The sequence below is a fragment of the Lissotriton helveticus genome, chromosome 3_2, assembly GCF_964261635.1.
Source record: "Lissotriton helveticus chromosome 3_2, aLisHel1.1, whole genome shotgun sequence".
Lineage (NCBI taxonomy): Eukaryota > Metazoa > Chordata > Amphibia > Caudata > Salamandridae > Lissotriton > Lissotriton helveticus.
In genome coordinates, this window is record NC_136062.1 from 465,858,446 (window position 1) to 465,884,654 (window position 26,209).

Below are 26,209 nucleotides of genomic sequence, written 5' to 3' on the forward strand. Positions count from 1 at the left end.
TTTTCCCAAGATTGCCCATAAAAATGCCCATGCAACGCGATCAAACGCTTTTTCGGCGTCTAAAAACACCAAACCAACGTTCATGTGATTTGCAGTAGCATAGTCTTGAGTTGCAATAACACGATGTATGTGATTGATCGTGCCACGGCCTGGAAGAAAGCTGTGCTGCTGTTCAAAGACAAGTTCTGGTACAACTTGAATCAGCCGATTCGCAAGTATTTTAGAATATAGTTTCGCATCTACATTAATAAGTGAGCTAGGTCGATAAGACCCATGAAGATGTGAAGGCTTATCTTTTTTTTTAAATACTATTATACTTGCATCATCCCACGAAGGAGGGGGGTTTCCATTTTGAGCATTTAAAAACGTCGCCAACATATCATCTTTAATAATAGGGAATAGCACATGATATATCTCTAAAGGGAGTTTATCTGGACGGCTAGCTTTCCCCAAAGCCAATTCTTTACGGGCGATCTCGAGTTCTTGCATTGTAATTGGTGACTCTGGCTCTTCTTCATGCCCACGGTCTAATTGAGTTAAATCCAGTTTATCTACATACTGACCGATTAAATCAAAAGAAAAATTATCTTGGGTATGGAGATCAGTATAATAGTCATGAAAAAACCTGGAGAATACCATCTGATGACTCTACTAGTATACCTTGGCTATTTTCTATAGAGGTTATACGCTGTCTGACGCCCCCGCATTCTTTGAGCTAGACATCTTCCCACGTTCTCCCCGTATTCATATCTCTCAGCGCGATGTATTTTATATTGGCGTGCTATATCTTGGCTCCACACCCCATTAATCTTAGCCTTACATTTTGCAACTTTATCTTTATCTTTATCTTGTGTTGCACTGCTATCTTGTTGTAAGCTTATATCGTGTGTTAAATCACGTTCTGCATTCGTTAAATCCTGTAGAAGTTGCGCCATTGTATTTTTCCCTTTCTGTTGAAGACTCCAGCCATAGCTACATGTTTCACCACGTAAGCCTGCCTTAAAGCAATCCCATACCATTGCATAGGAGGCAGAGCCACTATTAAGTTCAAAAAACTGTTGAGCCCAATCTAAAACTTGCTGCCGATAGGTTTCGTCTGAGAGAAGTTTCTTATTAAATGTGAAAGACCTTTTTATACGCTGGATTTTAAGCAGGGGCAAGTCTATAACAATCGGAGCATGGTCAGATGTAATACGTGGCATAACAGACATTCGAGATCCTTCTACCATATGCTTAGGTACAAAAATATAATCTAGACGCACACATTTCAGGTGAAGAAAAAAAAGTAAAACCTGGATCCCTCGAATTTGCCAAGGGCCAACCATCAATCAGCCCATGTTGACGTAATAACTGCCGTAGTTCTTTAAATACCTTCGGCTTCCTACCTAAATATCCACTAAACCTCAGATCCCAGGTATTCACCTCCCCATGAATATTAAAACCACCAAGTAGAAATAGTGGAGTACCCCAAAGAGCCAGCTCTACATTCAAAAACTCTATCACAGCAGTGTCATCAGTATTAGATCCATATACCGTACATATCGTCGCAACAACATTGCCTATAACACATTCAGCAATTGCCCAACGTCCAAGACTATCAGCTTTGGTTTTCCCTGTTGTTACTATGGGCTGTCGCCCCAATATAGCCACTCCCCGATTCATAGTGGATTGTTGTGAGGACGCCAGTACTATATACCCTAGATCATTCAGAGCTTTTCTATTTGCCCATGGAATATGCGTCTCCTGGAGACATATTACATCAGGTTGAATCAGGCGGATCTCCTGCATTACACGTTTTCGCTTATGAATATTATTAAGGCCACATACATTAAATGAACACATACGCAAATTATAACTAGCCATCACTGCTCATTACACAATTGCACCAAAGAAGAAAAAACAATAAGGCACTTAGGGCAATTAGGCTTGACATTTTATGGCTTTGACTGACTTTTTCCCTTTTTTTCCCCCAGCACACCCCCCGTGCACCCCCAAACCCTCCTCCTCCCCCAACACCCCCAACACCCACCCCCTGTGACCCTCCCCAAAAACAAAGGCCAAGGGGCCTATCGCCCCGTTGATGTGTGTGAGAGCGCCTCTCGAGTTTGGGCGTATCCGTTAACCTGAAAAGATAAAGCATGAGGTAAAAACCATATAGAAGAATAGATATTCAAAGTTCATAACATTTTCCTCATGCTAATGAGTTCAAATACTCCTTCGCTGGGACCTCAGCTGTAAAAAACCGATTCTGCCCTTTATATATAGGCTTTAACGTAGATGGTTGGAGAAGAAAAACTTGAGCGCCCTTCTTTTGAAATGGAGCAATCAACTGACGCAGTCGCCAACGATTTTCTACGGTGGCATGGCAGTAATCAGGGCGTACGAAGAATTCGATACCCTTCCCAGAGCGTTTTTTATCCGGTCTTGCAAGATCATATACTTTTTGTCTTGCCAAAAAGTTGTTTAGAGATATCAAAATGGCACGAGGATATTGCTGACTGTGAGTACCCCGTGGTGTTTGCTTGCGGAATGGAAAGCGATGTGCCCTTTGAATCTCATGAGACCACTGCCAGTCTTTAGCCTCTGGAAAAGCTTCTTCAAAAAATTCGACCACAAATTGTCGCACATCCTGTCCCTCACGCCCTTTGGGTACGCCCAAAATTCGCAAATTGTTACGACATAGCCTATTCTACAAATCAGCCAGTTTTATATTAACATCATCTTTCTGGGCCTTAATAGCATCGATGTCAGTTTTGTTATGTGTGACTTGATCTTCCAATCAAGAAATACGTCCTTCTGCTTCCGCCATTCTATCTGTGAAGTCATTACATGATTTCGCCAACCGTCGCACAGTATTTTGAAGTTTTTTACAGACATTGTGCGTTTTCAAATGTTCGGCTTTAGCCTCCATACGTTGATCTGATATGGCGTTCAAAATAATATCTAGTGGGGCCTGGCTTGAGATCCCAGGGCTATAACTAATTTGTTCAACAGAGCGTGTTTGATCCTCTTGACCACATGGGTCCGATATAGCCTCTTGATCTACTGTAGTCATATCTCCGTTAGAGGCTTCCTCACCCCAATTACTGTCCACTTGTAGATTTGCCGCGGCAATAATAGTAGCTTCTTTACTGGTATTTTCCAAAGAGGAAGTCTCCACTTCATCCTCTAAGTCATACTCCAAATCAGAGCCCTCAGAGTGTTCTGATAGTGAATAAAATTCACTATCCTTACTACTAATAGGATTGCCTTCTGTCCCTTCTGTCCTAGAGGGATCCAGAAAAAAAGTGGTAGTTTGTATAGGGTCAGCACTATTGTCAATATGTACCTCATCGTCAATATCAGCATCAGCGACAGCATCGGTAATAGAATCATAAACCAGAGTAGTTTGTGGTACAGAAGGCACAGGGAAGGTTACTGGAGAAGCTACTAGCTGTTCAAGTGCTTCCACCAAGGTCTTATCTTGATCAGTATCTGTATCAGCCGCCAAGACCTCCAAATCATCAATGATTTTATCTCCCCCACCTCCGGCTGTCAGCGTTTTAACCACTGGATTCTTCACTTTAGTGTTAAACATTTGCGGTATTTTCGGGGTGCCTATTTGAGTGACATCCAAATCATTATTGCTCCCATTTTGTTTTTACTTTGCCGCGAGGGCGGCTCGTGTCCCGATCTGGTTCTCATCACTAGGTCTTGTTTTTCCGCCGCGGGCTGTTTTTGGACCCATAATAGACTGGTTTGCTAAACACAGAACGGTGCTTATATGAAAAAAAAATAGCTTACAGTCTTTGAGACTAAGGCTGATAGCCAAAAAATAGCCCAAATGTAGATGAACAAAAGTATAGCACAGTTTCTCAGTTTCTAATATCTTGCCTTCAAATAGTATCAATGTCAGTATTATCCACCACTTTGTAGCACTTTGTAGCGATTTGTAGCACTTTTAAAAAAAAAACGAGATGGAAAAAAGGCCACCAGCCCTTTTCGTTTCCACCTCACCTCACCGTAACGTATCTTATCGTGGTAAAGCTCCCTTGCAAATGACCAGTCTTGGGTTCACTAGTAACGTCTCAGCGTCTCTGCATTCCTGTATATCTTCGGCGTTGCTCAGATTTTCCTTATCAACTTGGCTCGAGAAACTGTCTCAAACGCCGTTATTGCAGCCGTTCAGCAGCCCAGCCTCGCCTCAATCGCACGCTCGCCTCCTCCCAGCCTTCCAGCCGTAGCCGCAGCTCCTCCCCGGACCGGCAGGCAAGGACAGTGATGTGCCGACCACAATCTCGCTGCGACCGGGCACCAGCTTCGTCACAACTCCTCACAGCAGCACAGCGGTCCCGCACATCCGCCCGAGGCACAGAATGCCCGAAAAAAAGCAGCTGGGTCCCCGACAAAGCACTCAATCGGATCAGCCCAAACGGAGCTCCTCACACGCACGCCCGTCGTGCAGGCGCCATCTTGCCCAGATATTTCTTAATGTCAGCCATGTTGCCCTCTGACTTAGTGGCATATAGCTCTGTGTAGTATGTCCGGAGTGTACGCCCAATGACGGTATTCCCAGCTATGATCCGCCCTTTCTCGTCACATAGCTTGGTAATGTAATTCTGGGTATAACGGGGCTTGAGCAACCACACTAAAGTGTGGCCTGGTCTTTCCCCTTCCATGTTGTAGTCAGTATTAGAATTATTAAACAACCGAATTCTCTTCTTAGTTGAATACTCCTCGTTGCAAGGCATTGCCAGCGAAAATAGACTCAGCGTTTTCCTCTTCTCAATAAGACATCTGTAGAAAAAACAGACTTAGCGTTCCTTACACACATTGAATTAACATACGAAGTTCCCTCATGGTTAAGGATAAGAATAATCATGACATTCATCTCGAAGCTAGTCTCAGAATTAAGAGTATTTGTATTTCTTTGTCAGTTTGAAAAAAACCATTTTCTCTAATAACGCAATTTTAGTGAAGACAGACTTATGGCTCTGTTACAAAAACCGAAATAAACAAGCATGTCTCTTTAAGGAGCGCACATATGACCTTATTAAACCAACCAGAGACCCATTTATAAAAGGCGGCCTCACACACAGGCAACCGTTTCGGCGATACCTGCGTCACATCCACGCCGTGAAAGAAGAAGATAGGAGGCTTTCTTGGCCCTTCGAGGTATTTTTATGATATAGCTTTATCCCGATTCTACTGTTTTATTTGCCATATTTTTGATAAACTGAGCTCAGGCTCCATGTGTGCTCCTGCATTTTTAGATTGCACGCCAATCCGAGGAGTCCGCACATGCCGTCCCGGTAGTGCATTAATCATCACAGATGAGCTATTCTTAAAAACTCTTTCCCGAGACCGTGCACTTTCCTTACTCGGATTTAACTGCAAACGGCAGGTAATTGTTTATATCACTAGGCCAATCCATTTATGTAGCTTCGCTGCTTAATCTGTTACAATGTTGAAATATTCAAAACGCCGAGTTTACGTTCGGGCTTTATTTCATTTATTTTTTTCAGAGTGCACATTTATAAAAAAAAAAAAGTGAGCACACGTTATGTGGCCTATTTGTCTCCTGAAATAAAAAGATAAATTCAAACGGCATTTTTGAGTGAGTATGAGCCATTAATCTAATCAACGGGCTTTCTACTCTACAATGGCACGTGCGCCCCACAGGTATTTATACCCAGATTCAATCTGCAAGCCACAGTTATTTAGCTATAGTTATGTTGCTCCATAGTTCGTTGTTTTGATACAGTCTAAGTCTGTCATGGCTACTTAGTAACAACCGATGTTCAGCAAATCTCCGGAATTCAAACCAGGCTGTATTCTCGATAAATTTCCTTTTCAAAAGCAAAATCAGTGCGACCTAAAACCCTACATTTTAAGGCCTCAAATCTCGCTTTTCACTAAAACGATAAATGCTTATTTTTATACTCCAAATAGACACTGGAGTTTCTCAGCACCGTAATTCACACCAAAGTGACGCTTGATACTAATAGCTATTTTAATAAAATCTAAGAAATCGAAAGATAAACAGTAGTAAAGCTGCTGCCCACATAATTGCATCTGTATATTTCCACGCATTTAATTTTGTTTGCAACATTGGGAATTATAGACACCATTAATTTGGCAAATAATCATTGTTAACTTTGTTTTAGTTACAGTTTTTAATACAGAGAGACCTCAAATTCGCAGTAACTCTTTTAACATCAGGATCAAGTCAAATTGTTGCATTATCAAGTAGGTCACTTCTATGCATCTACAACATATTTAATTGTTAATACAGTGCCCCTACACACCATGTACAATTTCGTATCTCTTTATTCATAGAATAGAATATACCTGGGTATCACCGGTCCTACATACTGTATACCTGGGTATCACCGGTCCTACATACTGTATACCTGGGTATCACCGGTCCTACATACTGTATACCTGGGTATCACCGGTCCTACATACTGTATACCTGGGTATCACCGGTCCTACATACTGTATACCTGGGTATCACCGGTCCTACATACTGTATACCTGGGTATCACCGGTCCTACATACTGTATACCTGGGTATCACCGGTCCTACATACTGTATACCTGGGTATCACCGGTCCTACATACTGTATACCTGGGTATCACCGGTCCTACATACTGTATACCTGGGTATCACCGGTCCTACATACTGTATACCTGGGTATCACCGGTCCTACATACTGTATACCTGGGTATCACCGGTCCTACATACTGTATACCTGGGTATCACCGGTCCTACATACTGATGTGACCAATCAAAAACATTCAGCGGCATATAGACCTACAAGTAAGCAAGTCTCTCCTTCTCTCTCCATATAGATCTCTATTATTCTTTGTCCATTCTGAAACTCCTTACTTTTATCTACTTATTCTTTCTATTCTTCATGAACAGACTCCATATTTAGATTGTAATCATATGACAGCAGAGTTATATAGAACACCACTGTATAATGATAGCATTTTTTTTTAGCTATTAAACATGTTTTCCTAATCTTATTTGTATATTATGACAATAGTCAAGCAATTCTGGTTGAAGTTATTTATTTCTGACTATATTGTGATTGCTAGACATTACAATCATACATGAATGCTTTCTTAAAGATTGTACACCACCTTGTACTCATGTTTTGTCTAATTTTTCCAGACCAGCTGTTAAAAAGTTACTAAGAATGAGCAATACACCTGAGAATGAGTTCTAAATATTGTTTTAATTGATTTTAGATTGTTTGGTGGTAATTCCTGACGAAGGCACCTCTAGTGCGTCAAAGAAACCATCGCCACTACTATTGAATTGTTCATTTTCCTAATGATTTTATATATGCATCAATGAAAGTTATTTACTGATGTTTTTTAAACATAAATGTATTTAAAAAGATAATTAAAATTGTGGTTTTTTTTAACATTTCTTCAACTCATTCTCTACGTTGCATTTGTCATATATTACCTGGGAGCGCTGTTTTTCATTGTTGGCTGGTCTTTCCCCTTCCCCCATATCTACGAGCTGCGGCCTACTTCCCTAAATATAACACCACTCTGCAAGCTTCATCTGTATAATCTGCCAATAACTCCGTCCTTCGGTGCATGTACTTCGCTATCTCGTTGTCCCCCATCATGTTTCCACTGTCGAGCAACTGTAGTACGTCTCCTTAAATCCCTCAATATTCCAAAGTGTGTGGATATGCATATCCCCCTCATGCACGTCTTAAAAGCCTCCCATAGGACAGCCTGTGTCTAAACAGATCCAGTATTAGCAAAATAGTCCACTATAGCTGTGCACAATTCGTCTTTGAATACTAGGGCTTTCAGCACCATGGAGGGAAACCGCCATTGCCTCTCAAATCCCCCTTCAGCTGGGAGGTGTAGTGAAAGAGACACTGGGAAGTGGTTAGATAATGTACAGGGCAAGTGTTTTACACTGTGGACCCATGCTATTGTTGGTCTAGAGAGCAGCCAATAATATAACATCATCCATGTATTGTGCTGTTGTGCGTAATGGTTGTATTCAGTGTTACATGGATTCAGATATCTCCATGTGTCCACCAAGTCCTGATCCTGACACAGGTCTTGTAAAACCTTGTAGGATCGGGGTTTGTTCCTTGGGGCATTCGCCGTGCTGTCCAGCACTATGAGGTCTGCTGATAGTTTATCTATGTGTGTCTGCAGATGCTCAAAAAAGGCAAAATTGTCAGTGTTTGGGGCATACACATTGACCAGTACAGTCTTGTGGCCTGATATTGTTCCTGTTACTATTAAAAACCGTCCACCCAAATCAGATATTGTGTCGGTGCGTAAACGGCGCCATTTGACTAATAAGTATGGCTACAATCAATCAATCAGAGCATTTATATAGCGCACTACTCACCCAGAGGGTCTCAAGGCGCTGGGGGAGGGGGGTCCGCTACTGCTCGAACAGCCAGGTCTTGGGTTGCTTCCTGAAGGCGAGGTGGTCCTGGGTCAGGCGGAGGTGGGTCGGAAGGGAGTTCCATGTCTTGGCGGCGAGGTAGGAGAAGGACCGTCCCCCTGTGGTGGCTCTTTGGATGCGGGGGACGGCGGCGAGGGCATGGCCGGTCGATCGAAGCTGGCGTTTGGGAGCGTAGAAGTTGAGGCGGCTGTTGAGGTATCCTGGGCCTTGGTTGTGTAGGGCTTTGTGTGCGTGGGTGAGGAGTCGGAAGGTGATTCTCTTGTTGACCGGGAACCAGTGCAGGTCTCTCAGGTGTCCGGAGATGTGGCTGCGACGGGGGATGTCCAGGATGAGACTTGCTGAGGCGTTCTGGATCCGCTGGAGTTTCTTCTGGAGCTTGGCGGTGGTTCCGGCGTAGAGGGAGTTGCCGTAGTCCAGACGGCTGGTGACGAGGGCCTGGGTGACCGTCTTCCTGGTCTCGGTGGGGATCCACCGGAAGATCTTACGTAGCATGCGCAGGATGTTGAAGCACGACGAGGAGACGGCGTTGACTTGTCTGGTCATGGAGAGGGAGGAGTCCAGGATGAAGCCTAGGTTGCGTGCGTGGTCAGTTGGTTTGGGTGCGCTGCCTAGGGCGGGGGGCCACCAGGAGTAGTCCCAGGCGGAGGGTGAGGATCCCAGGATGAGGACTTCCGTCTTGTCCGAGTTCAGTTTCAGGCGGCTGTTCTTCATCCATTCGGATACCTCTTTCATCCCTTCTTGAAGGTTGGCTCTGGCGGTGGCGGGGTCGTTGGTGAGGGAGAGAATCAGCTGGGTGTCGTCGGCGTAGGAGATGTTGTTGAGGTTGTGCTGGCGTGCGATGTCTGCGAGGGGGCTCATGTAGACGTTGAAGAGGGTTGGACTGAGCGAGGAGCCTTGAGGAACGCCGCAGATGACTTCGGTGGCTTCAGATCTGAACGGGGGGAGGCGGACTCTCTGTGTCCTTCCGGCGAGGAAGGAGATGATCCACTCCAGTGCCTTCTCCTGGAATCCGACGTTGCTGAGTCGCTGCACTAGTGTACGGTGGCAGACCGCGTCGAAGGCCGCGGAGAGGTCTAGGAGGATGAGGGCTGCTGTTTGTCCGTTGTCGAGCAGTGCTCGGTTGTCATCGGTGGCTGCGATCAGGGCGGTCTCGGTGCTGTGGTTGGCCCGGAAGCCCGACTGCGAGAGGTCGAGGGATCCGTTAGTCTCGAGGAAGGCGGCCAGCTGCTTGTTGACTGTCTTCTCGACGACTTAGCAGGGAACGGGAGCAGCGAGATGGGGCGGTAGTTCTTGAGGTCGGTGGAGTCAGCTAATGGTTTCTTTAGTAGAGCGCTGAGTTCGGCGTGCTTCCAGCTCTCCGGGAAGGTGGCGGTGTCGAAGGAGGTGTTGATGATGTCCCGCAGGTGGGGTGCGATGACAGCGTCGGCCTTGTTGAAGATGTGGTGAGGGCAGGGGTCGGTAGGAGATCCGGAGTGGATGGAGTTCATCGTGCGGACGGTGTCTCCGGTGCTGATCGGGGTCCAGGCGCGGAGGGTGGTGGTGGGGGGCGGTGGTTCAGTCGTGGCGTGCGTCGGTTGGGTGCTGAAGCTGTTGTGTATGTCCGCGATCTTGTTGTGGAAGTAGGAGGCGAGGGAGTTGCAGAGGTCTTGCGAAGGGGTGATGTCGTTGTTTCCGGCGTTGGGGTTGGAGAGCTCTTTAGCGATGTTGAAGAGTTCCTTGCTGTTGTGTGCGTTGTTGTCCAGTCGTTCCTTGAATGCGGTGTTCTTGGTGGCGTGGATGAGTTGGTGGTGTTTTCGGGTGGCGAGCTTGAGGGCAGTCATGTTGTCCGGTGTTGGGTCTCTGCGCCATGTTCTCTCGAGGGCTCGGCAGTTCTTCTTGGAGCTTTTGAGTTCGTCGGTGAACCATGGGGCTTTCTTGCTACCGGGTCTGCTAGGCGGTGTCTTCATAGGGGCGAGGTCGTCTGCGCAGTTGCTGATCCACTTCGCGAGGTTGGTGGCCGCCTGGCTTGGGTTCGTTGCGCTGGTGGGTGGGTCCTTGCTCAGGGAAGTCGCGAGCTGGTCGGCTGTGATCTTGTTCCAGCTTCTGCGTGCAGCCTGTTTCTGGTGGTGGTGGATCGTGGTCCTTCTGAAGCTGAAGTGGACGCAGCTGTGGTCCGTCCAGTTGAGTCCGGTGGCGTGGCTGAAGGTGATGTCCTTGCAGGATGAGAAGACGGGGTCGAGTGTGTTTCCGGCGTAGTGGGTGGGGGTGTTAACCAGTTGCTTGAGTCCGAGGTTGGCGAGATTGTCCAGCAGGGTGGTGGTGTTGCGGTCGTTGTTGTTCTCCAGGTGAAAGTTGAGGTCCTCGAGGAGGATGTAGTCGGCGGAGAGGAGGGCGTGCGGGCTGATGAAGTCGGCGATGTCTTCGCTGAATTGTGTGCGTGGTCCCGGGGGTCTGTAGATGAGGGTGCCTCTGAGGGTGGTCTTGGGGTTGATGTGGACCTGGAAGTGCAGGTGCTCGGCGGGTGCGAGGGTGTCGTCGGTGTTGGTCGTGACTCGGATGGTGTTCCTGTGGATGATGGCGATGCCTCCTCCGGTCTGGTTGATGTGGTCCCTTCGGATGATCTTGTAGCCGTCTGGGATGGCGATGGCGATGTCGGGTGCTGAAGAGGCGTTCATCCAGGTTTCCGTGAGGAAGGCGACGTCTGGTGAGGTTGTGTCGAGCAGGTTCCAGAGCTCGATGGCGTGTCTGTGGATGGAGCGGGTGTTGAGCAGGATGCATTTCAGGTGGCTGCTGCTGTTGCTCGTCTTGGTCTTGCTTGGTGCAGGAGTATTGCTGGTCCGGATGCAAGTGAACTTGCAGACGTTGCAGCAGAAGGGTCCGTGGGTGCGTCTCGGGGTGGCTCGGTAGCATCCTGGGATTCGTCCGGCGTTGAGTGCGTTGGCGTCGTACGTCCGCCGGGTGGGCTGGGGTCTGCGGGGGCCAGGGGTCCTGGCGCTGGGCGCGGTCCAGGCGCGGATGGGCGCAGATGGGCTTACCTGTGGCGCACCTTCGGCGCTCAATCGGTGCTCCCGCTGCGCGCAGTCGCTCTGGGGGCGTCCTAAGAAGGGGGACGAGAGGGCGGGTCAGCTGGGCGGCGGGAGCGGCTCGGCCAATGGGCCGGTGGTGGGCGGGGCCTGTGGCGAGCTGCGGCGGGAAACTGGCGAGCGGGCGGCTCTGCTGAGGCTGGGCCGCTCGGGGGGACAGGGGGGCGTCTGCGGCGAAAAAAGGCGGCAAGGCTGGCAAGGCTGGCAGGTAGGAGCAGGAGGAGCGAGGGGGTGACCAGGCCTGGTGAGAGGCGCAGTGGTCACTCCTGAGCACTCCTTGCTGTCCCCTTAAGAAGGGGGACGAGAGGGCGGGTCAGCTGGGCGGCGGGTTCGGCTCGGCCAATGGGCCGGTGGTGGGCGGGGCCTGTGGCGAGCTGCAGCGGGAAACTGGCGAGCGGGCGGCTCTGCTGAGGCTGGGCCGCTCGTGGGGACAGGGGGGCGTCTGCGGCGAAAAAAGGCGGCAAGGCTGGCAAGGCTGGCAGGTAGGAGCAGAAGGCGGCAGGAGGAGCGAGGGGGTGACCAGGCCTGGTGAGAGGCGCAGTGGTCACTCCCGAGCACTCCTTGCTGTCCCCTTAAGAAGGGGGACGAGAGGGCGGGTCAGCTGGACGGCGGGAGCGGCTCGGCCAATGGGCCGGTGGTGGGCGGGGCCTGTGGCGAGAAACTGGCGAGCGGGCGGCTCTGCTGAGGCTGGGCTGCTCGGGGGGACAGGGGGGCGTCTGCGGCGAAAAAAGGCGGCAAGGCTGGCAGGTAGGAGCAGGCAGGAGCAGGAGGCGGCAGGAGGAGCGAGGGGGTGACCAGGCCTGGTGAGAGGCGCAGTGGTCACTCGAGCATATGAGCTATACTTGGAAAAAAATCTATGGGTTCCCCAAGTAGTTGCAAATATCAAAGGAAATAGTGGTTATAGATGCATTTCCTGAAGGTATACTATATCTGCCGTGTGTTGACGTATGTACTGAAGTGCTAATCTGTACTTCTTAGGGTTATTCAGCCCGCAGACGTTCCAGGTCAGCATGGTAATGGTAGCACTACGCCGTGTTTCTACCTTGTGAGCCATAACAGGAATTCTGTATACTAGTGGCAGGCGGCGTGAGTAACACGCCTCAGCTCCTGACACTTTGCTGTTATTTTGTACAACTGTGGTTTTTAATAATTGCATACCGTGTCTTTAAAATATACTCTTTGATCCTACCTCATCCCGCTACCTCCCGCAGCCCTGGTCCGACACGGCTTGTGCCGCTTGTTCGGAGGGCTTGAAACGGGAACTTTAGACTGCATTCTACACTTCCGGCGGATGCCGGGGTTAGCGTTGCATGTCTGGGCACCTCTAGATCACTTAAGGCCCAGTACAAGCGCCCGTGCAGCAGATGCGCCGGTGGCGCGCCAAAGGTGTGCCAAAGGCAAGCCCGTCTGCGCCCGTCCGCGCCGGGACCGGGCCCAAGGCCATACCACCTGGTCCCACATTGACAAGTCAAGATATCTTACACTAGAAGCGAACTGATGCAGTTCCTCCCAGCACTAGACAACAACTGTTTTTTGGTGGATCCGGAGAATACAGCCATAAATAAAACAATTCGATGCCCCCATTGTGACTTCTGTCTTACACCCGTTTGAAACATTGCAAACACCCTCGACTTATATAATAACAAAAGCCATACGATAGTGATGGCACTTATTAACGCACGTTCTTTGGGCAAACATAGGCAGGAAATAGCAGACCTAATCATCGATGGAAATATCGACATACTGTTTGTCACAGAAACCTGGACCGATATTGCGTCCGAACCGGATTTGGGGGTAGCTATTCCTGAAGGCTATACTGTTCAAAGGCCGGACAGATTAAACAAAAAAGGGGGCGGTCTGGCAATATTTTCCCTTAATCATCTTCCTGTAAGAATACTCAAAGTTCCCTCCTCCACGTGTGAAGCTGTTTATTTTTCCATTATGTTAACACCCTCGCACAACTTCAAAGGAGTGCTCCTTTACAGACCCCCAGGAACTCGCACAGAATTCTTGGCCACTTTGAATACACTGATGGAATCACTAGTGATAGAGGACTCTTTCACTATCCTAGGGGACTTTAATTTTCATTTTGAAAATACACATAATAATGAAACTATGGCACTATTGACTAATATGGAAACATTGGGTTTCTCTCAGCTGGTCACCTCACCTACGCATGAGGTTGGCCACACGCTGGATGGTATATTCTCTAACTCAAAGGAAGCTTATGTACAAGACATCCTACCGTTACCATGGTCGGACCACCACGCCATCATCTTTAATATAATGACAAATAGTGCACCAGTAAAGAAGGTAGTGGAAATCAACCGAGGGACATTTAGGGTATGGAAGGATATCAATAATGAACTGACAGCGCTCCTAAACACGACCTGCCCGGTTATACCAACTGATCCTAACATCGCTATTGATAGATATACCTGTTGGCTAAGTAAAGCCATGAATCTCCTAGTGCCCAAAAAATCGATCTCTAGGAATCGGTCCTCTCCGTCTGCACCCTGGTTCTCAGCCTTGCTCAGAGAACAGAAACAGAAATGTAGGAATAGTGAAAGATACTGGCGCAAATCCTACACCACAGAACAAAAAATGTGCTACAAGGAGGAATTGGCTAAATACAAAAAGATGATTACGCAGGAAAAAAGAATTCTACGTCCACCAAATCGAAAAAGCATAAAACTCAAATAAACAATTATACCAAGTAGTGAAGAATTTAGCGGGAAGGGCCCCGGAGGCCGCCCCTACACCATGACAATGTCTGTGCGATGCTTTGGCCAATCACTTCCATGAAAAAGTCCATAACATCTACTCAGATTTTTCGACCAAAGCGAAAACTAATGCAAAGCAAACCATCCTCATACCACATGATCATTGCTTAATGCAGTTCAATATGGTCAATGAACAAAATCTAGCCGAAATAATGAAAACGATAACCTCAGGATCTGTCACAGACCCATGCCCTCCTAAAGTGTTTGTCCCGGTTATCAACTCAATAGCCCCTGTGATAAGACAAATCTGTAACTCCATGTATGCTGCTGGGATTTATCCAGACACGCTGAAAAACACCTTCCTTAAACCACTCCTAAAAAAAAAAACACCTGGACCTGGAGGAATTGAAAAACTATAGACCCATAGCTAGCCTACCTTTTTTGGCCAAGGTGGCAGAGAAAGCGATGAACCTACAACTCTCTGAATTCATTGAGGAACATCATCTGCTGGATGATATGCAGTTTGAGTTCCGCAAGCTTCACGGCACGGAAACCGCTTTAATTAAAGCTACCGAAGACATAAGAATTATTAGAGATCAGGGAGGTACAGCTGTGCTCATACTGTTGGATTTATCAGCGGCATTTGACACGGTCGATCATTCCACCTTGATCGACCGTGTCTCGGCCATGGGCATTCAACATAGAGCAAAAAAACTGCTCTCCTCCTTCCTTTCGGATAGAACCCAGGCAGTTACCTTAGGACCCTTCCAATCGGCCCAATTGACCCTTCCGTGTGGTGTCCCCCAAGGCTCATCCCTAAGTTCGACACTTTTTAATATCTATGTGTCGGACCTGGCCAGAGTTATAAAAGCTCATGGGATGGGCCTCACATCCTACGCGGACGACACCCAGTTGGTGTTGGCAGTTAAGAACGATGGAGAGAAGGTGGCTGAGTGTTTTCAGGAAGGCATGCTGGCCATCAGTGACTGGATGGCCAGTAATTGCCTCAAACTGAACTCAGAGAAAACACGGAGGTGGTTATTTTTGGAAAGCTATACCCCTCGTGGTCCAGTTCCTGGTGGTCACCCTCATTGGGAACTCTGCCCAACCCGATCACTAAGGTCAGGAACCTAGGAATTATGTTAGACGACAATCTGAACTTTATTTCCCACGCCAATCAAGTAGTATCAACAGCATTTCATAAACTCAGATTGATCAAGAAAATAATTCCTTACCTGCCAGAAAATGCAGGAAAAACTCTGGTTAGCACTCTGGTGATGTTATCACTATTTCAATGGATTGTTTGCAAACGCACAATGTAGGGTAATCAATAAAATGCAAACGGTCCAAAATGCAGCCGTTAGAATACTATCCGGGACCCCTAAATTTAAACCTATTTCACATGTTATCATAGATTATCATTGGTTAGGAATCGCATAAAATTTAAAACTTTATGCATCTCTTTTAAAGCTGCACATAAACTAGGCCCCCAGTTTCTGATAAACCAGTTGACCACCTATTGTCCTAATAGACCACTCAGATCCACAACTGCTCATCAGTTAGTGGTGCCACGAACAAAGACAGTGTCTTGGGAAGACAGACGTTTTGTGGTGACAGCAGCCATACTGTGGAATGCTCTACCACTGCAGATCCGTTCTTGTCAATCTCTACTCCATTTCCGCAAATTGATAAAAACATGGTTGTTTAATCAGTAAATTAGTCCAGAATCCTGCTAGTCCACAGCGCTGAGACGCGCTCTAGAAGTGTCAAAAATAAATAAATAAATAAATAGTGCCGTTCCTGCCTCTTTAAAATGATATAACAATCTAACAAGTGAAATCTCAAACCTGCATCAGATATATGATCAAACAATTCTATGCCCCTCCACCTACCCCACTCTCTCTGTGGCTGTATACCAGGTGATACCCATGTGTCCCCCCCCCGTTAACTGCTGCTGCGCATAATGCCAACATAGTAATTCCCCCAGTTAAGTATCATTATGTTCCCACAGGGGGGTGGCAACACCATTTGGGGCCCCGCGTACCCCAGCAATAAATTAACTTTTACCCCTCATCAACAATGTCTATTTATATGAACAAGTGTTTGCAGTGTTTCCCGGTATCTATGCCCATATTATTACCATCAAAGATTAACTGGCAATGGAGTGCTGCTGTATATTGTTAGTCAATCCGGTTATTGCTTCTAACTTGCTGTAAATAAGTCCGCACTTGTCCCCGACAGAGCTTCTTTCGCCGGAACCAGAGGAGCAGGAGGCAGCTCCCCCAGGAGAGGAGCCGCCTCCTGCTCCTCTGGTTCCGGGGTAGTGTTTGCAAAAGTTTTGAACCTTGAAGGGATTATGAAAGATTTTCACTGTGCAGTTTACATCGTTTTTGTGTTAGGCCAGGTACAACATGCCGTAGCAGAGACCCAGTTTCTGAACCGCTGCTTTTGCCCCCCCCAAACGTATGCCTGGCTTCCTGCACCAGGGCCGTGAAGTCTGGATATAAGAAAACAAGGAAACTTTGGAGCCCTGCCATGTCAATGTCTCTGATTCTCTGGCAAGTCGAAGCACAGTGTCTCTTTCTTTAACATTTAGTAGCCATGCCATGATTGATCTTGGCAGAAGACCCGGATTAGGACGGGGACCAAGTGTTCTGTGGGCTTGTTCTATGGCACAGGTGTTTAGAAATTGATCTTCCCCAAACAAATCTGTCAGTAGTCGCTCTACGAATTGGATTCACACATGTTGTGCCGGCTTCTCGCATCTAAGTACTCATTCTTTATAGTGACTGTCTTTAATATGTGTTCGGATAGTTCTACTTGTAGGAAGGTAGATCCCTGACTATGGTTGCCCCCAACTTTTTGCCTGGTGTTTTGCTGGTTTTCTGACTTAGTTGACCTGGGACCCTGCTATTCAGGGCCCCAGGCCTACTGCTCTCTGTAAAATGGATTCCATGTACCTTAGGTACATATCTAATTGGATACTGAGTCACCTTATCAGTCCCTGTACAGTGTACCTTAGGTACCCAGGGCATAGGTGTACCCAGGGCCTACCAGGGGCTGCAGCATTTTTTATGCCACCCCTGGCTGGCCATCCAAATCTGACACAACTGGCTGCACGACAGCTGGGGCAAGGTGGTGTAATCACCCTTTGCTTTAGATATAGTATACCTATATCTAACCCTAAAATGGGCACACAGATCTCCTATCAGTCACTCCTATGGCAGGCCTTGACAATCCTGAAGGCAGAGTGCTTGGAATCGTGTGAGATAGTGCTCTGGCATGAGCTGAGCCTGTCTACGGCTTTCGGGATCTATCCCTTAGCCGTTTCCATGATAACGCATACCATATACTCTTAAGTGCATTATAATCCTCGCGGTTATATGCCAACTCTGGTATCGCTTTATCAAAACATGTCGAGTAAGGTGTCATACGAATTGGAATACTAACCCCTCGCCAATTCTGGCGACGGGGTTAGCATTCCACCCTTCTAGAGGGACACGACATGTATGTAACCTATAACCCCGGTTAAAGTCAGACAGAGCCTTAGCTCCACAAAATGGATGCTGCCACCGAGACACAAGTCTGCCCTCCTGCTGCTGGGAGTCCTCCCAGAGCAGGAGGCAAGGACAAAGGGTTTCCTGCCAGGGGCGGTGCCAGCACCGTCCCAGACAGGGTTTTGTGTATTCTAGGTAGGCAGGGCTTTAGAGGAAGGTGACTGCAAGTGGCACCCCGGTGCTCACTGTGCATAGGCCGGCTTGAACCAGTTCCAGGGGCACACCAGACCCTGAGCTGGGGAAAGCCCGCCAAAGGAGAGGGGTGTAACCACCCCCCTCCTAGTCCCACCCATAGGGCAGGACTTAGTCGCGCGCCAGCCCCCTTTTTCAGGATAAAGGTAGGAGCAGGCCCCCTTCCAAATTAGATCAATCTTTGAATCCTGAACCGACCTTCTTCAAGAAGAACTCAAGACTCTTCCCAAGATTTTCTCCCTTGTGACTAAGGAGTAGTCACCCTGCAGCAGCAGGCACCAACCAAGCATCGCGGTTTGTTGCCAGTCTCTCCTTCGGATCAAGACTGCTCCAGCACGACGAGAACCGGCTTCCCTGGCACCTCTGACCTCTACCTACATAATCAGTTACGCTGAGATTCGTGGGTGTGACGAGACCTCGAGGGACCGGCCATCTTCAGAACTGCACGACGCTTGTCCAGCACGACCACCGAGTGACCCTCGACTGAGTGCTTTGGGGTAAGAGAAGCCCCGACCCAGAGCAGCTCCAGCACCGAAGTTCAGCCCCCCTGCATCCACGAGATCTGCGTGGGGCCCTTCTGCTTTTTGCTGCTCACCGCGTTGTCCCGGTCACTTGCCCGTTGGCTAGTGGCCCTTTTACGACGCTCCACGACGACAACCACTGCTGGTCTGGTTGCTCCAGACTGGCCCTTGCTTCCCTTCATCAGAGAAGCACCTTGGACCCTCCTGGTCCACTCAAGACGCCATTTTAGGTCCACCGCGTGGGCCTTGCATTTGCCAAGACTTGTTGCCCCAATCCTGGGTCCAGCGACGTCGACAGCAAGTACCTTCGTGGGACAGCTCGCACCTCCATCCTGGTTGCCGACAACGCCTCCTGGTCCGAGAGACTGCAGAGCCCAGCAGCGCCCACTCACCTGGCTGAGGTGACTTCGTCCGGTGCCATCCTGGTGCCCACCTAAATCACTGGCTAGTGATTCAGAACTTGGTCCCCTCTGCTTACAGGTTTCTTCTTCCCTGATTCAGGCTTGGATCTCCACGAACTTTCTTCACTGGCCGCCTGCCAGCAACTTCTTTCTTCAGGCTCCTGGTTCTTCAACGTGGGTTTCCGACGCAACTTCAACCCTATGCAGCCGCAGCCCCTGGGCTAGGTAAACTGAGTACTCCGGTGCTCCAGCGTAGTCCAACACCCTAAGTGTTCGGATCCACTCCCGTTTTCGACCCACCTAGTCGGGTTCGCCCGAGAACAGTAACTTTGCAACTGCTAGCCTCCATATACTTTTTCCCGCCTTACGCGTGAGAGTTCCCACTCTGCACACGACGTCCACAGGCCTCCTGCATCTAGTCCGAGTGTTTAGAATTGTAGGCCTAGCGATTCTTGAGTCTAGAGAAGTATTACTTACCTGCTAGCAAGTTCGCATTCCACTTACTGAGTATATGGTTTTTCGTGCCCCTAGGGCATTTGTGTAAATTGTGCGACTTAAAGTATTTTCGTAAGAGTTTTGTTGTGTGCTTAGCTCCCTGACTCATAAAGAGTTCAGGGTAGACTTGTTATAAATAAATATCTCTTTATTTTCATAACAACTTGTGTGGTGTCCTTTCACTTGGTGTTCAAGGGGTAATGTGATGGTAAAACAGCTGGCTTAACACGCCCTCTAGAGTCTTAGCCTTAGACTGCTCGTATCCATGCTACTAGGATAGCTGGTCTATAAGGTTGACTTGCAACCAATCATCAATAAGGGTTGTTTGGACTGATACATAGTGATCACTAGAATAGTGAGCACTGCATATCAGGCCAACTTCTCACACTACTTGCCTGGTTGTTTGAGGTGCCCCATCTTCCAGGTCCGATGTGCGGCCCTCCACAGTGTCCAGTCTGGCGTCGTGGCGATCGATCCTCTCTCCCATTCTATCAAGAAGTCAATCTAATGAGTCGAATCTGGTGTATGATGCTTTAAACCCAGAATGTAAATCCGACAGCAAGGCTGAGTTATCAGGAGGTGCAGCACCTCCAGTAGCACCTGCAGCAGGTTCTGCCACCATTACAGTGGGCCGCCGAATATTGGTTTTTGTCAGTACTTCAATATGTATTTGTTTCTGCTTAGGGTTTTTGCGCACCATTCCCTACTGTCACCATGAGGTCCAGTCAACCCAACTCCATGGTGTAAAGCCTCTGTTCAATCATACCTCTGTTCCTGCTCCCAATAGTCCCCCATGAAAGGATGTGCACAAATTAAGAGGAGAGGGGGCTTCTAGGGATTGGTGATTGTTGTCCAGGGGTGGGTGTACATAAACAGGTAGTACGGTTCCCTCGGGGTATTCTCTGATCTTCCTGGACTCCCGGCTGTTCTATAGTGTGCTCCTCCCCTATCAAAATCGCTGGTCCCTCTTGTTTCTTACTGTCTTACTTGTTTCTTACTGGGGAGGGATCACAAAACTGTGAAAATCCCTGGTTATGCCCAACTCCCTTCCTCTTGCCTGTCGTCCCCTCACAGAGGAATTCTTCTTCTACAACTGTGACTCCATCAGCGTGGCACTCGGAGCGAATTTCGTCGAGCTCCATTACATAACTGCTGCCCCTCTGGAAGTCCCCATTGGATTTGGCACGGACTGTGCGAGCTATTCGGAATCATCCCCACAGAGAAGGATTCTACTGCTTCACTGAAACTCTCTTACCTGAGACCTACTTGCCCCACCCACACACCCCCTCGAGTCTTACGGGATGCGGGGGTTATCTGGAGTCGGTGCCGGGCCATGAGACGCAGCTGCACCTCGCCTGTAAGTGCGAACCCCGCTCTTGTTAACCCGCACATCGGGAGAGCTGCATTTGCTGACAGGCGCCTTTCCCCCTCTAGTCCTGGCGAACCCGACCGGTAATCCGCAGACAACATCTGAAGCAGGAAAATCTGATCATCGGATCAGAGTGCTGGAGTCACAGCGACGAATCACAGCTCGCAGTGGCACATCCCGCTGTGGAAATCCAAGGCGCGAGTACAGGACGACGATCCGGTGAGCGTTGGGGGTGCAGGGCAGGATTGTCTGACGCTGACTTTTTCCCGGTCGTTTCTCAGGCTGAGATCACTTCCATTGGGAATTGACCTGAGCACTGCACCGCCGCTGAGACTTTCAGCCCTGAAAACTGTCTTTCCGGCTCCTTCCTGGTTTGGAAACCTTCCAGGAAATTAATCCGTTATTTAACCCGATTTTACCATTGAATCCTGTGCCTGACCCTAAAATGGCACTCCATTAGGACATTTCAAACAGATGAACAGAATCGGCCCACGATAACACACGGCAGAGGCTTTCTAACCCCGGAAACTGCGTTCCGGCTCCTTCCTGGGTTTAAAGCTGTCCAGATAATAATTAATTCAACAATATCTGACTTCGATTGCACCTTAGAGCCTGGTGCCCCATGGACACTCTAACTGGGGGCTTCATACTCCTAACTCCTCTTAGATTGCAGAGTCACGGAGATTCGCGTACGGCGTCCTCGCAGCGAGGGGGTAATCTATTGCTGCCTACCATTGCCACCGGTTGAGATGCCGATGTTATTGTATCTTGGCAGGGTGTCAAGGCTCTTTTATTCTAGGGTTTGAGGTTTTTCCTCATGGTGTGGTTGATACTCAGGGCTATTTTTTAAGGTGTGAGCATATGTTGATGATTCCCATCTTATCCCCTGCTCTTGATGTTGCCTTCAGGGCCTCCATTTTGCCTCCTATTTGTTTTTTCCTATTGTAGGAGTTGCTTTCTCCTGACTGGATTATAAACTGACATAGAGATAGGACTCTTTCCCTTGCCAGCCATCGCTGAAGTTAAACTAGCTTTACCTGACTCTTTCCCTGACCAGCTGAGGAACTGACACTGAGATAGGACTCTGTCTTTGGTGTGAGCCCGGTTTTAACAGACATTGCTTAATGGAACTGCTCCTATCAAAACCTTTTACTATTTTTTTCTTATATTTTACGCTCATTTTTCTTCATATTTTACTTTCTTTTTATTATTTTTTTGCACCGTCTGTTTTTCCATTTCAGTGCTAATTGCTTGTTATTCCACATGTTACTTTTTACATCTATTTTACATCTGTCTTACTTTTCCTAGCTCTGGGTAATATGCTTCTTTGCAAATTCGGACCTTATTTAGTATTTATTTAATTTAATTTTGTGTTAAGTGCCTTCTGGTCACCATGTCATTTCTTACTATGACATTAATTATATATCCCTTTTTTAGCTACGATATCATTGTGCTCAACTGGTTCCATTATCTGCACATACTGCCCTCTGTTGTTTAATTTTCTCTTCGCACTATTTATTTCATTGTACTCTCCACTTTTCCGAACTCCATTTTTGTCATTCATTATTTTGATTATGTTTTTATGTATTGCTCGGTACTCTTTGCCCCACCACACTTGTGTCCCGCTGTTTACCTGCACCCACTCCTCTTACTGTCTGATCATGCTCTGAGCTATCCTCACCCTTCTATTTTAACTCGTCTGGATCTTACTTCACCCTACTTTCCTCCCATTCCCACTATTCAGTATCTTGTACAATAATTTATTTGGCCTTACTTATCTGTTCCTACCTCCTCTCCCCATTCTCCTACTCATGCCTCCTCTCTTGCTTCCCCCCGCTGCCTCAGCCTCACCCATTTCTAAAACCGGCCCGAACTCCTGGTCTATCCTCTACCCCCCTCATCTATCCAAACACGGTAAAAAAAACCTCAAGCATAAACTTCTGTCTCCACCCAGAAACCTTATTTGAGGACCACCACAATACCCTTAATTCCTCCATCACCAACTACATCTTCTACACTAAACGCACTTCTAAATGGAAAAGCCTTTTTCTCCTCCACCTCCCTATCACCAATTCCCGTAATATCCCATACGGTCTGAAACTCTCCACTACTCCCTCCCCTTCCTTTCCGGGTGAGATCGATATCTCCATCTTTAAATCTGGAAACATTCTTATCCAAGCATCTGAAAATCACGTACTCATCTTTGAACACCACTTCAACTCTCTATCACAATCCCTCTCTCAATCCAGCTCGGCCACCCTCGCTCACCTCTTGGTCCCCACCCAACTTACAACTCCCTCCCCTCCCGTCGTTTCTCCTACCCCCTTTTCTCTTCCCCTTGATACGCCCTCCCGCTCTCTTACACCTAATATCTTCGCCCTTTCCCATCAACACTCGACTTCCCCCGTCCCTATCAATGTTTCTACTAATGATCCCCCAACTCGCCTACCTCCTTTTTCCCTTCCCGCCAGCTCCCTCCCCCTATCCCCAAAGCTAACAGACTGTCCTCAATCACCTCATAACACCCTCAACAATATAACCTGCTTTGACCCCCTGGTCCCTCTATCCCCTATTCTTTCCCTGTCCCTTAATGTCTCCCAATCCCCCTCTTTCTCTCAACCTTCGAATGTCTTCCAGCCCTCCAATATATTTTCCCCCCTTTCGCCCATCACAACTTGTGTCACACACACCTCCCCCTTTGCTTACCCTAAATCACCTTTACCCACAGTCTCCCCCATGCCTACTCAGGCCCCCCCCATATCACTAAACTCCAATTCGTGGCCACTTGTTCACCTCCGGAAGATCACACTTTGATGAATCCTCCCGCAACCTCCCCCAGCTCCAACTCCTCAGCCACTCCTCCAGCATCACTTACCGACTCCCCGTCACCCCCCCTTTTCTAATAATGCTCTCCCCTCGACCCTCCTCCCCCCCTATTACACCCCTCTTGGCTCCCTGAACTTGCTTATATCCCCCGATACCCCCATACCAACCCAGACTCGTGCCCCAACACCTAACTTCCTTTGTGCAGCCCCCCCAAACCACTTGACAAATACCTCTCATTAAACCACCCCACATCATCAACCCTATCCAACCCATCAACCACTCTTCCAGCTCCTCCTGACTCACTTACTTATCCCTTATCATCCCCCTTTGCTAATATCTCTCCCCCCTCCATCCTCCTACCTGCCATTCACTCACACCCTCCCCCATCCCCTGATGCACCCCCTTACCTAGCCCCCTGGCCAAATATCCCCCTCTCCTCACCCCCAACCCAACCTCCTCTTCCAACGACACACATCTCACACACTCCTTTGTCCCATCTATCGTCTCACTTTTCTCCAGGTACCCCATCCATTAATAATTTTCCACCCCACCCACTTATCGGTCCTCTTAATCTGAATATACCACATACCTCTTTTAATGATTCCTCCCCACACTATAACCCCCCCCATTCACCCCCTTCCAGGCTTCCGCCCCTTGCTATCCCCCTCCTTGATAACCCGTACTCTACCAATCTCTTTAATTTAACTGATACACTCTATGCCTCAATTCCCTCCCAATTACTCCATAAAGTCGAACTTCTACTTTCGTCCCTTGTTTTAAAACTCTCCTCTCTCAGAAATGATATCTCTCTCCTCCTCAAAGTCCATCCGTCCAATCCAGACCACACTTCTACGTTATCGGAATGCGCCGCACGGTTACTAGGCGATACTCAGCACAAGACAACCACTAACGGACCTCCTATTGTACTGACCTCCACCCCTCCCTTCCCCTGTAATATCACTGCCCGAGCTAATCATATATATTAAATCGTAATCATACGCTCTTGTATAGCGCCTTATCACCGTAAGGTCTCAAGGCGCTTGCTTTGGGAATCCGTCCTGGTCTTTCCCTGTGAGATTACCCCTTACTGGGCATCCCCAGGGTGAAGACCAGGCATCCCATCGCGGTGGGGCCGTAGTGGAGATTAAGCAAGCTATTGCCCAGAGTTGCGGAGTGTGAACCCACGATTCGAGTAGGCACCGAGGCGAGAATTATCGAGTCCGTGGACATTATGAGCTCAAGACCCTGCCGTGTCGGGAATTGAACCCTGGTCCCGGGTCTGACCTCTGCATCAGGGTCTGTCTCCTCTAACCGGTGAGCCACACTTCTCCGCTAAGCATAATGAATACTCTCTTAGCACCACTACTAGCAACCATAACACATCCTCTCCGTCGAACCGTGACACTAGCATCCTAACCTCAGGAATCAACTCTTCTAATAACCCCCCTCTCCATCCTCGCTCACCATCCCCTTTCCATCTACAATACCTATTATCTTAAATACGAACAGACTCCCCCCGCACCCTACATCTCCTAGACCTCCCCAAATACTTAGACCTATCCCACCCTGTCCCATTTCCCCATCTCCTGTCTCTACTCCCCTCCGATGCATGTTGATAAATTGTAGATCTGCCTCCTGCCACGCTACTGAGATTGCGGAAACCATCCTCAGTGAAAATATTGACATTGCATTCCTTACAGAAACCTGGCTCACAGACCACTCCACTCCTATCCTTGACCTGTTTGTCCCTCCAGACTTCTCTATTATCAGAAAAGATAGAAAAGAACAATTAGGTGGGGGACTTGCCATAATCTTCAAGGACAGATTCGACATATCGCCCGTCCTGCACCAAGACCCTTCGTCCTTCGAATACCTTTGCGCTGACCTCTCTTTTCCTGGCTTGCCCTCCACTCTGCTACATACTATCTACCACCCACCGGGAAACTGCCTACCCTTCTCCGAAGAGATGACTGACCTTATTATCCAAGCATCGATCTCCCACTCCAAGAATCTCTTCCTGGGTGACTACAACATCCACTGGAACAAAATTGATGATCCTGCGGTCACCCTTTTCAACGCAACCCTTGACATCACTAACCTGACCCAGCTCTGCCTCGCCCCTACTCATAACAAAGGCGCCACCCTAGATGCCATCCTTACTAACAAAGATATGGCCACTCTAATGTACTTCCGATAGACTGGTCTGGTCACCACCTCATCCTCTTCACCCTGAACTGCCCATCTATTCCCTCCGCACCTATCAGTTCTCTTCCCGTTAGACCCACTCGTAGCCTTCACCTCATCCCACCTGGTGAACTGGAATCCTCAATTAAAGCTTGCTTACTCCACCCCCCCCTCTCTCAACACCAAAGATCTCACTGATCATTACAACACCTCCATTCTTGACGCCCTCGACCTTATTGCCCCTATTAAACTCAAAAAACAAAAAAAATCCCTTCCAAGTCCTGGTTCAACGCTGACCTCAACAATGAAAGACGGACACTAAGACAATCTGAACGCACCTGGAGGAGTCATCCCTCCTCTGAAAACCTGACTCTACTTAGAGCTAACAGAGCCCATTACAAAAAGCATATCTTCAATAAAAAAGCCACCTTTCTCCGATCTCA

The 26,209-nt window shown here is 48.2% G+C and overlaps 2 long non-coding RNA genes across 4 annotated transcripts in view; both read left to right on the plus strand.

Annotated features, from left to right (window-relative positions):
• Nucleotides 1–26,209, plus strand: part of LOC144826064 (uncharacterized) — a 478,318-nt gene that overhangs the window by 314,448 nt on the left and 137,661 nt on the right. The gene's annotated exons all lie outside the window — the stretch shown is intronic.
• Nucleotides 2,051–7,357, plus strand: LOC144826065 (uncharacterized). 2 transcript variants are annotated; one of them, XR_013609681.1, is made up of 6 exons: nt 2,051–5,154; nt 5,253–5,383; nt 5,505–5,661; nt 6,147–6,228; nt 6,319–6,801; nt 7,236–7,357. It is a non-coding gene; the product is annotated as an uncharacterized LOC144826065 (long non-coding RNA). The 2 variants fall into 2 exon arrangements; XR_013609682.1 differs by having other exon boundaries at nt 5,505–5,596.